Source organism: Heterocephalus glaber, unplaced genomic scaffold (genome assembly GCF_053883595.1).
Source record: "Heterocephalus glaber isolate CG9 unplaced genomic scaffold, H.glaber_assembly_v1.0 deba00001555, whole genome shotgun sequence".
NCBI lineage: Eukaryota > Metazoa > Chordata > Mammalia > Rodentia > Bathyergidae > Heterocephalus > Heterocephalus glaber.
The window spans coordinates 1864241-1877136 of NW_028258346.1; the positions used below are offsets into that span (position 1 = coordinate 1864241).

Below are 12896 nucleotides of genomic sequence, written 5' to 3' on the forward strand. Positions count from 1 at the left end.
TACTACAAAAAATAAACATTATTAACTCATAAATTTTTTAAGCCTGAAAATGTCAAGAATGGATGAGGGTGCAAGGAAGAGAGTGCTGTTCAGCACCACTGGTGAGAGTGATGTAGGACAGAAGAAATAAAGCTAGGAGAAGCAGACAAGGAGATCAAGACTTTTAAAACTGTCAAGAAAAACTGCAGCTTCAGAACACAAGCCCAGCTTCTTTACTTTTTTCCCCTTTTCCCAAAATAGCAAACCTGAGCAACTCCACTACAGCTGCAATGGGTCTGCCCTTTCCCTTTTACTTGAAAATAGTCCTTGTCTACACTTTTGGGGTGTCCCCTAGGAGTAGACCATTTTCTCACCAGGGATGGGCCATCCTCTCCCACCCACTAAAGCTACAGACTACCAAATTCCACAGATTTTCACCTCCCAAAACACTGGAAGGATCCCCAGTTCCCACTGTATCAATGCCTGCACACTGAGTGCGTCCTGTATCTCCCTCTAATAAATCCTTCTCTCCAATCTTACTGACATATCTGGAAAATTCTTTTTCCTTGATGGGAGTCAGGGAACCTCCGTACTTATTTCAAAGGGCTGGGTTACATTCCTTATTTCAGCCTCCAGGATCCTCAGACCCAGTCTGGTGACAGGGATACAGAAACTTTCCATCTTCAACCCTTGGTAATTTTTCACTGCCCTGACTCTTACCTGAAGCCCCACTCCTACCCTACCCCCTCATTTGTGCACAGGCCCAGTCACCTCTGCACAAATTAAAATGAAGCTCAGCTCTCTCCTCTACTGTCAAGAGATGAAATCTGTTTCACCACTAGTTATTTGAAGTTAACTACTGAATAAAATCTGTAGCTACTGAATAAGATGTTTGTACCTCTTTAACATCCAACTTCTTTTTTAATCTTTGATCCTAGTGAATAAAAAAAAAACAAGTTGTAGATATCCACCTACATCCATATATTGTATGGTACCATTTATTTAAACCATACCACTCATATCATTAAGAATTTAGCTTCCTGTATAGTATATTTTAATGGGGAACTTAGGTACATCATCTTAATGAAATGCAAGAATCATTCTGAGGAAAATATACCAATGTGTTCAACTTCAGAATTCATAAAAAGAAGATAGGGGCTGGGTGTGGTGGTACACACCTGTAATCCCAGAACTTGGGAGGCTGAGGCAGGAGCATCGTGATGAGTTTGAGGCCAGGCCAGACGGGGCTACACAGTGAGTTCAAAATCAGCCTGGACTACATAGTGAAACCCTGCCTCAAAAGATCAAAAAAAAAAAAAAAAAACTTTTTTTAATTAATTAAATTTAAAAAGATAGGCTAATGTACAAATAAATAGATATGTAATAAAGCAAATATAGTGGTGTCTTAGTTTACAAACTTTTCCAATTTTGGGGAAGATGGCTGTGTGTCTGTGGGAGGAAGATGGCCTTGGTCATGTCTGTCACCTGATGCAGAGTTTGGGAACAGAAGTAAAATTTTGTCAAATGTTTTTGTTTGCAAACTGAGGAGTTTATGAACCAAGGTATTCCTGTATAACAAAATTTTAATTGTAAATTTGAGGTGACTGGTATAAGGATGTTCAATGTAAAATTTGTTCAACCTTTACATTTTTTTAATTATCATGTTTTCACTACAAAATGATGTTTGAGAAGACACATATCCCTACCCTGATTTGAACATTATGTAATGTTTACATATAACATTGTAGTCCATGAACATGGATATTTATGTACCAATTAATAGTCAATTTTTACATTATCATAACATGTTCAAAAAGTTACCCTTCAGAAGAAAACAAATATAGCGGTTAATTTTTTTTTTACCGGGAATTGAACTCAGGGCCTTGCACTTGCCAGACAGCACCCTGCCGCTGAGCTACATCCCCACTCAGCAGTTAATATATTTTAAACTCTTTAGCCACTAAAAATGGGTGAGGGGACCGGGGATTTAGCTCAGTGGTTCCGGTCCCTGCCTTGCAAGTACAAGGTCCAGGGTTTGATCCCTGGTACCAAAAAAAAAAAAAAAAAAAAAAAAAACACAAAAATGTGTGAGGTTTGAAAATGCTAAATTTCTAAAATAAAACTTACTTTTACTAATTACATGTTTATAACATTTTCAGAAAATGAAATCTGCTGTAAACCATCTCACTGCAATGTATAAAAAAGGTTCCTACTAAAAAAAAGATAAAACTCACTACTAAAATTAATAATAAGGAATAATTACAGCAAAGGAATAATTTCTCTGAGGTTTTTTTTTTCAGTGCTGGGGATCAACTCAAGGACTTTGCACAGGGTATACAAGTACTCTACTGATAGGAGATTAGAGGGCCAGGGATTTAGCTCAGTGGTTCCACCTCCTGCCTCGAAAGCACAAGGTCCAGAGTTCAATCCCCAGTACCAAATGGAAAAAAAAAAAGATTAGAGTGTGGCAAAGCTGGCTGGGGAAGTAGGCCTGACCTGTTAATTACAAGATCCCAGAACACGAACACACACAGCAGCCCTGCACTTCTACTTCTCTCCTGAACTGGAGCAGGGTCTCAATAGGATGGCCTACACCTGACCTCAGCCTGAGGTGTGGGATCCCAGCACTGCCTCTCAGGACCCAGACGTGGAAGTTCTCACGGGTTCCCCCGAGATGTGGACACCATATAAGGACCCACACTCCAGGAGGAAGCCGATATCCTGACTTTCTTCACTGTAGCATGCCCTTTCTCCAGGGTGTCCTTTTATGTTGCTTTTTCTCCTTTTACTCAGCCCAAGCTTGCTCTGCAGAGCAAAAAAGTTTTTCCCTCACTTACCATTTTTACTCTCTCAAACTTTGCCACTGCTTTTTGCCCAGTTTGTTCAATTTTTTGTTCAAGAAGAGAAGAACTTGGAGTCTAACTCCAGAGAGAAAGGCCAGCAACCCAGAACCCGGTAACGTTTAATTGGCAAGCCAGTTTTAGAAGGAGCTACCAGATAACAATATCACTGAGCTACATCCTCAGCCCTCTATGAACTGTTCTTATGCAAAAACCATTATGAGTATTCAAAGTATTTCTATATTTTAGGATACTGTCCAGTAAACACAAGATAAGGATTATTAATCTTTGTCAGCCCAGTTCTCTGGAAAAATAGGGCCTAATTAAATGCCTGTGCTTTCATTGAGAGAAGTCGACACAGGACAAGGATAAAAAAGGTAAACTGCGGTAAAGAAACAGGTAAAGCAATGCAAAGTAATAGCTACAAAAAGATACAGTAGGTCACTTGGCAAATGCATCCACTTGGCATCTTCTAGAACATCTTCTGATAGAGAACAAAAAAGAAAACATATTTCGAGTGAGCTGAGGAAAAAAGGAAATTTATCTGGCAGGTTCCCTTCTGTCTCCTATTTCCCATTAGTCAAAGTCCATCCCACTAGGAGTGAACTATGGTGGACTTCACTGTGAAATCGAGCCTCCATAGCTGCTCAGAACACTACCCCAACACTGTGATATGGTGTTTCATCCCAGACTGGAAGTGACAGGAAGAGCACGATGCTGCCCAAAAACGGTGGTCAGCAATGAGCAGAGCCCTCATTGCTCAGGTGAGGCAACTGATTGGTCTTCAATGGCAGCAGGAAAGTTAGAGGCATATGATACCGAGGAAATCTGAAGAGACACATGAGATTATGTTGAATATAATCACAATGTAACATCTGAAGAATTGAAAAAATAATCTGCCACATAAAAATTGGGCAAAGACTAGAGTTAATCCAAACACTAACAGTCATTCTCAGATACAGCATTTAAATATCTCACACTTCATTGTGCTCTGGTAGTGTTATTCTGGGATGTTAAGTAGTCAAAACAATCAAAACCTACGATTCAGGAATCTTGAGACTCTTCACAAAATTGAAGTCAAATTTTAAAATGTACACTGCTTATGCTAACTGAATCACAGGACTCTACTCTAGACAATCTAAACTTAGGTACACCTTCTTAGAATAGCTCCCACCTATCTATTAAGGATTTCTGCTTCACCAAATACTGTCCTTCGTACAAAAATATTTTGAGCTAAATGAGTCTGCTTCAGAACCAGGTTGGCAAAAACCTAGCCCTAGGCCAGGGGTGGTGGCACACACCTACAATCCCAGCATTTGCCAGGCTGAGGCAGGAGGATTACTGGGAGTTCCAGGGCAGCCTAGGCTACATAGTGAGTTCGAGACCAGCCTAAACTACACAGTGAGATCCTGTCTCAAAAAACAACAAAACAAACAACAAAAAAACACCTGGTCCTTAAATGTTAAATGTTGTCCTAGAGGGCGTGAAGCCCTGTGTTAGATCCCTAGCACACCCACCTCACCCCCCCAGTTGACAGGTGTCTAGGGAAAGGCTTTTATTTTCGCAGGGTAAACTGAAATGAGAAGTTAGGACTTTTAACAGAAGAATCCATTTTTTAAAATCTGAGCTATTTAAAAATGTTGAGTTCTTTAGCCATCCAGTCATGTGAGTGCTTTATTACAACTGTTATACGTTGAACGGATATTAGTAATCATGGGTACCTAGAACTGCCATCACATCAAAATGAGACAATGTTTAAAAGGAGGAATATTTTCATAATGAAAATATATTCAAGTTGCTCCAAATTCCAGTGGTTTCGGTTTACTTCAGGTAAGTCCTTTCTGTGTCTGTTCTAAACTGTGATCGTGAATGCTGTGCATCCTCTTAGACTGTGCCTTCATAATAAGTCAGGTGAAAAAAGTCGTAAGAATAATGTGAAAATTGTTAACACCACAGCATGAATGTATAATTGTATTAAAACCTATAGAAGTGAAAAAAAAATGTTAAATGTTGTATTGTTAAATGTTAACTGTTGTAGTAAATGTTAAATGTTGTACTGCTGTAGAATTTCAAGGGACAAGAGAGCCCAAATGGGAATCAGGAGGATTTATTTAAGGTGAACACCGGCTTCAGTGGACTCATGTTCCAAGGCTGAGCAACTGAACAAAGAAAAGTTCCAGTTTTTACACATTTAGTCGAAGGGGGCTGGCCTTTCTAGTGATGAAGTAAGTAAATTTATTGGAACAGGACAAGGGCAGACAGTTTAGTAATTTAGCCTTGTAAGACAGTGTCTTATGAATATGAATCACATGGGAACAGTGTCATAAACTTTGTTTACAGAACATAGTTGTTTACAGACCATATAGTTCGTGGGGGTTACAAAACTTTATTTACAGGAATATGACTGCCTATCTTATGGGAGGAGGGTCAGTAGTTATGGTAAAGGGGGAGGCTAGAACCTGAGTGGGGATCTGCTAGATTGTTTTCAGCTAGGAGAACTGATTTTCTTTTAAGTTCTGCTTTAATATACTGAAAAAACTGGTAACTTACTATTTGTTTTAGCTATTCTGTCAATCATTTTATCGGTATAAATAACATAATGATTGTTGTTTCACAACATCCATTCTACTCTGTTGTGTAGCAACCAGATTTGGGAGAAATAACTCCCAAGGAAGGAGATAGAAGGTGTGTGCCTCACTGGTACACAGAAGAGTCTCAGGAACCATAAGGACTTCTGAGCATAGTCATAATCTAAATCTGAAGTTAGAAAACTCCCTGTCAGAGGAAAGTGGTCAGTATCAGCACAAACTTGAAAATTCTTATTTAGTGATTCTGAGGAGGAACTATCTGACGCCATAGATAGATGAGAAAAGTATGTAGACCCCATGGGATCTGTCCTTTGCTGGACTCCATCATTTAACATGAAGGGAGTTGGTTTAAGAATGAAGCCAATCCTGTGATGAGAGATGAAAAAAATAGAAAATGGGCTCATGATGACATCTTTTAAACTACTAGGACAGTCAACCCTGAAGCCTAAAATTTCCAATTACAAATGGGAAAAAACCTTCATTTAGGTAAGCCAGTGTTTTATTATTATTGAACCTAAAGCATACTAACTGATATAAAAAGTATAATCTTTTTGTTATTTGTCTTACTATCGTGTTTATCTGTTTACCTATTTTATGTTGCTTAAATTATCACTTCCACATTTGGTTTTGAAATGAGCACTCAAATAAGAGACAAGATGTAAAGATAGGGGCCGGGGATTTAGCTCAGTGGTTCCGCCGCCTGCCCTGCAAGTGCAAGGACCGGAGTTCGATCCTGGTACAAAAAAAAAAAAAGTAGAGGCTGGACAGGAAATACTACACAAAGAATCAACAACTGGGATATCATTCTATTAAAGAGCTTTTGCACAACAGAAGAAATCCCCAAGAGAGTGAAAAGACAACCCACAGAGTGGAAAAAAATTTTAGCCAGTCGTTCCTCAGACAAAGAACTAATACCTAGAACATGTGAAGAATTGAAAAAGGGCCAGGGATTTAGCTCAGTGATGCCCTACCTGCCTTACAAGTGCAAGGTCCCAAGTTCAATCCCCGGGACCAAAAAAAAAAAAAAAAAAGAATTGAAAAAAATCAGACCCCCCCCAATTTAAAGACCCAATCCTTCTCAGATGAAGAAATAAGAGGGCCAGGGATTTAGCTCAGTGGTTCCAGCACCTGCCTCGAAAGCGCAAGGTCCCGAGTTCGATCCCCAGTACCAAAAAAAAAAAAAGAAGAAGAAGAAAAGAAATAGAAACAGCAAAAAATATATGAAAAAATGTTCAACATCACTGGTCATTCAAGAGATGCAAATTAAAACAACACTGGGTCAGGGATGTAGCTCAGTGGCACTGTGCCTGCTTTGCAAGCATAAGGTCCTGAGTTTGATCCCTAGTACAAAAAAAAAAACGGAAAGAATGGCTATTATCAAATCAACCAACAACAAATGTTGGCAGGGCTGTGGGGGAAAAGGAACCCTTCTCCACTGTTGGTGGGAGTGCAGACTGGTGCAACCACTGTGGAAATCAGTATGGAGATACCTCAAAGAACTAGGATTAGAGGCTCTGGGATTTAGCTCAGTGGTTCCACCACCTGTCCTGCAAGCTCAAGGACCTGAGTTCAATCCCCGGTACCAAAAAAAAAAAAAAAAAACTAGGATTAGAGGTCCCATTTGATTCAGCTATTCCCTCTCTGGATATCTTCCCAAAAGAATTAAAAGCACCATACCATAGCAATATATGTGCACCCATGTTTATAGTGCCACAGTTTATAATAGTTAAATCTTGGAAATAACCCAAATGCCCATTAACTGATGGATAAAAACGATGCAGTTTTTTGATATAATGGAGTACTCTTCAGCCATAAAGATGGAAAAACTTGAGACATTTCTAGGTAAATGGACGCACCTTGAAATCATACTCAAGGGAAATAAATCAAACACACATGTGTAAATATCACATTGTTTCTCTGGTGTGAGAAACTGAAAGTGTAAATAAGGACCAAAATTATAATAGATAATGTGAAATAGGAAGAAATTATTCAAAATTATACCAAATGTGAGATACTTTGTTCATAATTGAAATTTTTTTTGTTTCAGTTTTGGTACAGGGATTGAACTCAGGACCTTGCGTTTGCGAGGCAGGCATGGTGCCACTGAGCCAAATCCCCACCCCTAATAATTAAAATATTTTATGCCCAAAAAAGGTATAGTATTATTAGGAAATGAACTGAGAGAGAGATTAACAATTGAAAATATATTTTCTTTCTTTCTTTTTTTTTTGGTTGGGGGACTTTGTGCTTGCAAGGCAGGCGGCAGAACCACTGAGCTAAATCCCCGGCCAGAAAATATATTTTTTAAGATTATGATACACAGTGTATTGGTTCTGGCACCTGCCTCACAAGCACAAGGTCCCGAGTTCGATCCCCAGTACCAAAAGACAAAAAACAAAACCCACAGTGTATTTACCATTGACATTGTTATTCTTATGAAAAATTTTTCATAGAACTGTTTGTATATTTTCTTTATTAATATTTACTACTGCATTAAAATAAAAAATTTTTAAAGAAAATACAAAAAAGTAGGGGCTGGAAGCAGGGTACAGTGGCACATGCATGTAATCCCAGCTACTGGGGAGGTGGCAGAAGGATCAGGAGTTCAGGACAGTTTGGGCAACACAGCCAAATGCCATTTCAAGGGTGGGGGGCTGCTATTTTTATTGGCCCTACCAAAAGAGTAAAGCAGATTACACAGTAAATAAGGAAAATTTTTCCAAGGACAACTTAGGAAATACCTCTCACAAAACTAATTCAATTTTTAGGCTGTGGGGAACGACATAAGGATTACAAGATTATTTGAGAAAAACAGTAAAGCCATGGTCCTTCTCTTTAGAAAAATTTGTGTCCTTCTGTTTTAACTGCGTCCTGGTCATCCAGTTCATGAGGAAGGAATTCCTGTCCTAGGGATATGAAGATAACCAAACACATGACATGTGACTCCTGACACAGAACAGGTGAGCTCAACAGCAGGCCTGAGAAAGAGGACATCCTACTCACAAAGCCCACACCATGGGGGAACATTTGGGAGCAGAGTTAACAACCAGTGGCTGTAAGAGGTAGGCTTTGCACTGTTAAGAGGATAAGGAGCCCACGGCCTCTTGCAAGGATGTGATTGGCTTAACTTGTGGCTGGCAAAGAACTAAACCTGCTACTTAGGAATAAGCAGGAACTGTACCTGATCCCTTTAATAAGGACTGTTAAGCTAGAGGACTATATCCATGGGAGTGAAGTGGGGAAGAGAACAGGCCCTCCTGATTTTCCTAAATGTCAAGCCATTACATAATATTGAGCCTTAAAAATAAATAACCAAAGTTGGGGGTATAGCTCAGAGCACTTAGCATGTGTGAGGCCCTGGGTTTGATCCCTAGCACCACTAAATAAATCAATAAACCAACCAAACAACCAATTAGAATATGAGCCAAGGGCTGGGGATTTAGCTCAGTGGTTCTGCCACTTGCCTCGCAAGCACAAGGTCCCAAGTTCAATCCCCGGTACCAAAAAAAAAAGAGTATGAGACAAGACCTGAAAAGACATTTTTCCAAAGAAGTAAAATTAAGCCAATAGGTTTATAAAAGGATGCTCTACACCACTAATCACCAGGGAAATGCAAATCAAAACCACTATGAAATATCATCACACTTATTAGGATGACTATTACCATGAAGACAAGAGATAAAAATGTTAGCAAGGAGGCAGAAAACAGGAGATCTTTGTGTGCTACTGGTAGAAATGTAGACTGATGCACTCAGTCAGGTTAAGGAACATGATGGCAGTCATGTCGAGTATGCAATGACATCACAAAGTACTGGCAGCCGAGGTGAGAAGTTTCCAAGGACTCAAAGACAGCAAGCACACAAAGAAGCTGACTGGTTACACTCAAGAACAGATGGCCCTACTACCACAGCTAGCGCAACAGATAAGACAGGTGGAAATTACCACAAAAAACACATTAAAAAGGTGGGACATGGTGGCACACGTCTATGATCCCAGACTCTGGAAACTGAGACAGGAGGATCACAGCTGGTTCGAGGCCAGGTTTGGCTACATAGTGAGTTCATACCCAGTCTGAACTACATAGCAAGACCCTGTCTCAAAAACAAAAAAAACACAAACAGAAGTACCACAGAGCTGTAAAAGAGATGCTAAAGCTTCACTCAGGAGCTATGCTTTGTTTGTTTGGGTTTTTTTTGGTACTGGGGATTGAACTCGGGACCTTGCACTTGCGAGGCAGGCGCTGGAACCACAGAGCTAAATCCCCGGCCCTATGCTCTGTATTTTAGCCTCAGGGGACTTAGATTCTGCAGGACTTTCACTGGCATGGCAGGTTCTCCCAGCTTGCCACACACTGGACCTGAACTATCACTCAGTGACAATCTGGACACAATTTCATCTCATATTCGTATGAATGACTGGGATCAGGAGTGACAATCTGGACACAATTTGGTCTCATAGTCGTATGACTGACTGGGATTGGGACCTTATACCTGACAGTATGTGCCTTATACAGTAAGGGTTTGCTGTGTGAATTTGTGTGAATAAATTGTGCATTCAAAAGTCAGTATCTGTCTGTTGCCTGATCTGTTCACATCCCTTTACTCTTCTATAAACTGTCTACAACAGAAGTTCCTAAAGAAATTACAAACAGTACAGCCATGCAACCCAGCAATTCCTATTCTGGGTACACAAAAGAGATGAGATCTCACTGTACAGGCGGTGCAGCGGTGAGGGCAGGCAGACTTGTGTGATTAATATATCCATTTAATACAAGAAAATGGAAACTGAGCAGCCTGAAGAAACCTTCCCCAACACTGAAACCAATGGTGAATTTGGTAAACGTCTTGCAGAAGATATGGAAGAGGAGCAAGCATTTAAAAGATCTAGAAACACTGATGAGATGGCTGAATTACGAATTCTGCTTCAGAGAAAGAATGCTGGGGCAGTGACTGGAAAAGGAGGCAAGAATATTAAGGCTCTCCGTACAGACTACAATGCCAGTGTTTCAGTCCCAGACAGCAGTGGCCCCGAGCGCATACTGAGTATCAGTGCTGATATTGAAACAATTGGAGAAATTCTGAAGAAAATCATCCCTACCTTGGAAGAGGGCCTACAGTTGCCATCACCCACTGCAACTAGCCAGCTCCCGCTCGAATCTGATCCTGTGGAATGCTTAAATTACCAACATCATAAAGGAAGTGACTTTGACTGTGAGTTGAGACTGTTAATTCATCAAAGTCTGGCAGGAGGAATTACTGGGGTCAAAGGTGCTAAAATCAAAGAACTTCGAGAGAACACTCAGACAGCAATCAAGCTTTTCCAAGAATGCTGTCCTCATTCCACTGACCAAGTTGTTCTTATTAGAGGAAAGCCTGACAGGGTTGTAGAGTGCATAAAGATCATCCTTGACCTTATATCTGAGTGTCCCATCAAAGGACGTGTGCAACCTTATGATCCCAATTTTTATAATGAAACTTACGATTATAATGGTTTTACAATGATGTTTGATGACTGCCATGGACGGCCTGTAGGATTTCCCATGCGGGGAAGAGGTGGTTTTGACAGAATGCCTCCTGGTCAGGGTAGGCGTCCCATGCCTCCCTCTAGAAGAGATTATGATGATATAAGCCCTCGTCAGGAACCACCACCTCCTCCTCCTGGTCGAGGTGGCCAGGGTGGTAGCAGAGCTCGGAATCTTCCTTTACCACCACCACCACCACCTAGAGGGGGAGATCTAATGGCCTATGACAGAAGAGGAAGACCTGGAGATCGCTATGATGGCATGGTTGGTTTCAGTGCTGATGAAACTTGGGACTCTGCCATAGATACATGGAGCCCATCAGAATGTCAGATGGCGTATGAACCACAGGGTGGCTCTGGATATGATTATTCCTATGCAGGGGGTCGTGGCTCATATGGTGATCTTGGTGGACCTATTATTACTACACAAGTAACTATTCCCAAATCTGGCTGGATCTATTATTGGCAAAGTTGGTCAGCAGATTAAACAAATCCCTCATGAGTCAGGAGCTTCTATCAAAATTGATGAGCCTTTAGAAGGATCCGAAGATCAGATCATTACCATTACAGGAACACAGGACCAGATACAGAATGCACAGTATTTGCTGCAGAACAGTGTGAAGCAGTATGCAGATGTTGAAGGATTCTAATGCAAGATATTTTTTCTTTTTTATAGTGTGAAGCAGTATTCTGGAAAGTTTTTCTAAGACTAGTGAAGAATTGAAGGAGTCCTGCATCTTTTTTTTTTATCTGCTTCTGTTTAAAAAGCCAACATTCCTCTGCTTCATAGGTGTTCTGCATTTGAGGTGTAGTGAAATCTTTGCTGTTCACCAGATGTAATATTTTAGTTCCTTACAAAGAGGGTTGGGGGGAGTGCATGCAAAAACTAACATTGTAATTTTAAAACAGCAGAGTGAGTGGATTTTATTTTTGTTCATTGTTGGTGGTTTAAAAAAAATTCCCCCCATGTAATTATTATGAACACCTTGCTCTGTGTGGTCACTGTAAACATTTGGGGGTGGGACAGGGAGGTAAGTAACAATCATCCATATGTCCCCAGCATCTGTTCAGAGCAGTGTGCAGAATGTAATGCTCTTTTGTAAGAAACGTTTTATGATTTTTAAAATAAATTTAGTGAACCTAAAATAAAAAGAGATAAAATCACCAACTCAGAAAGACTTGCATTCTCAGCCAGACAATGTGGCGCATGCCTGTGATTCCAGCACTTAGAAGGCTGAGAAAGGAGGATCACCATGAGTTCAAGGCCACCTGAACTACACAGCAAGACCCTGTCTCAAAACAAAACAAAAAAACAAACAAAAACTGCTTTCTGGTGTTCACTGCAGAATTATTCACAATAGCCACAGTATGGTAATTACCTAAATGCCCACTGGCAGATAAATGAATAAAGAAAATATGGTTCACATGTACCCAATGAAATATTATTCAGCCTTAAAACTGAAGGAAATCTTTCATTTGCAGCAACATGGATGGATGGGGAGGACATCATGCTAAGTGAAATAAGCCAGACACTGAAAGAAAAATGCATGATCTCACTTATATGTAAAACATAAAAGAATTTCAAATAAAAGGTCAAATATACAAAGGCTAAAACAGTAGTTTCGGACAGGTGAATGGACAGGTCCATGTTCAAAGAATACAAAGTAACATATGTAGGAAGAATGAATCAAGAGATCTAATGTACACAGTTAATAAAATTAGATATTTTTGTTAAATAAGTAGATTTTCGCTGATCTTGTCACATACAAAAATGTAACTATGTGAAATACCTGTAATGGATATCGTAATTTGCTTCACATTGGTAACAATTCTACAAAAAAGGAAACCAAGAGCCTTAAAGAAGAAAAAATAGATAATATTCTATACCTAAGAGATAATTTGATAATCCTGGAAATGGTCCTGAATAATACCTAGGTAGTTTCAAACATTCTTCAAGATGATTTGAAAG

General features: G+C 39.9%; 1 protein-coding gene and 1 pseudogene across 7 annotated transcripts in view; one reads left to right on the top strand and one right to left on the bottom strand.

Moving 5' to 3' along the window:
• Rad54b (RAD54 homolog B) overlaps positions 1 to 12896 on the bottom strand; it is a 94970-nt gene that overhangs the window by 60269 nt on the left and 21805 nt on the right. The window lies entirely within an intron of this gene.
• On the top strand, positions 10131 to 11786 carry LOC101697115 (heterogeneous nuclear ribonucleoprotein K pseudogene; annotated as a pseudogene).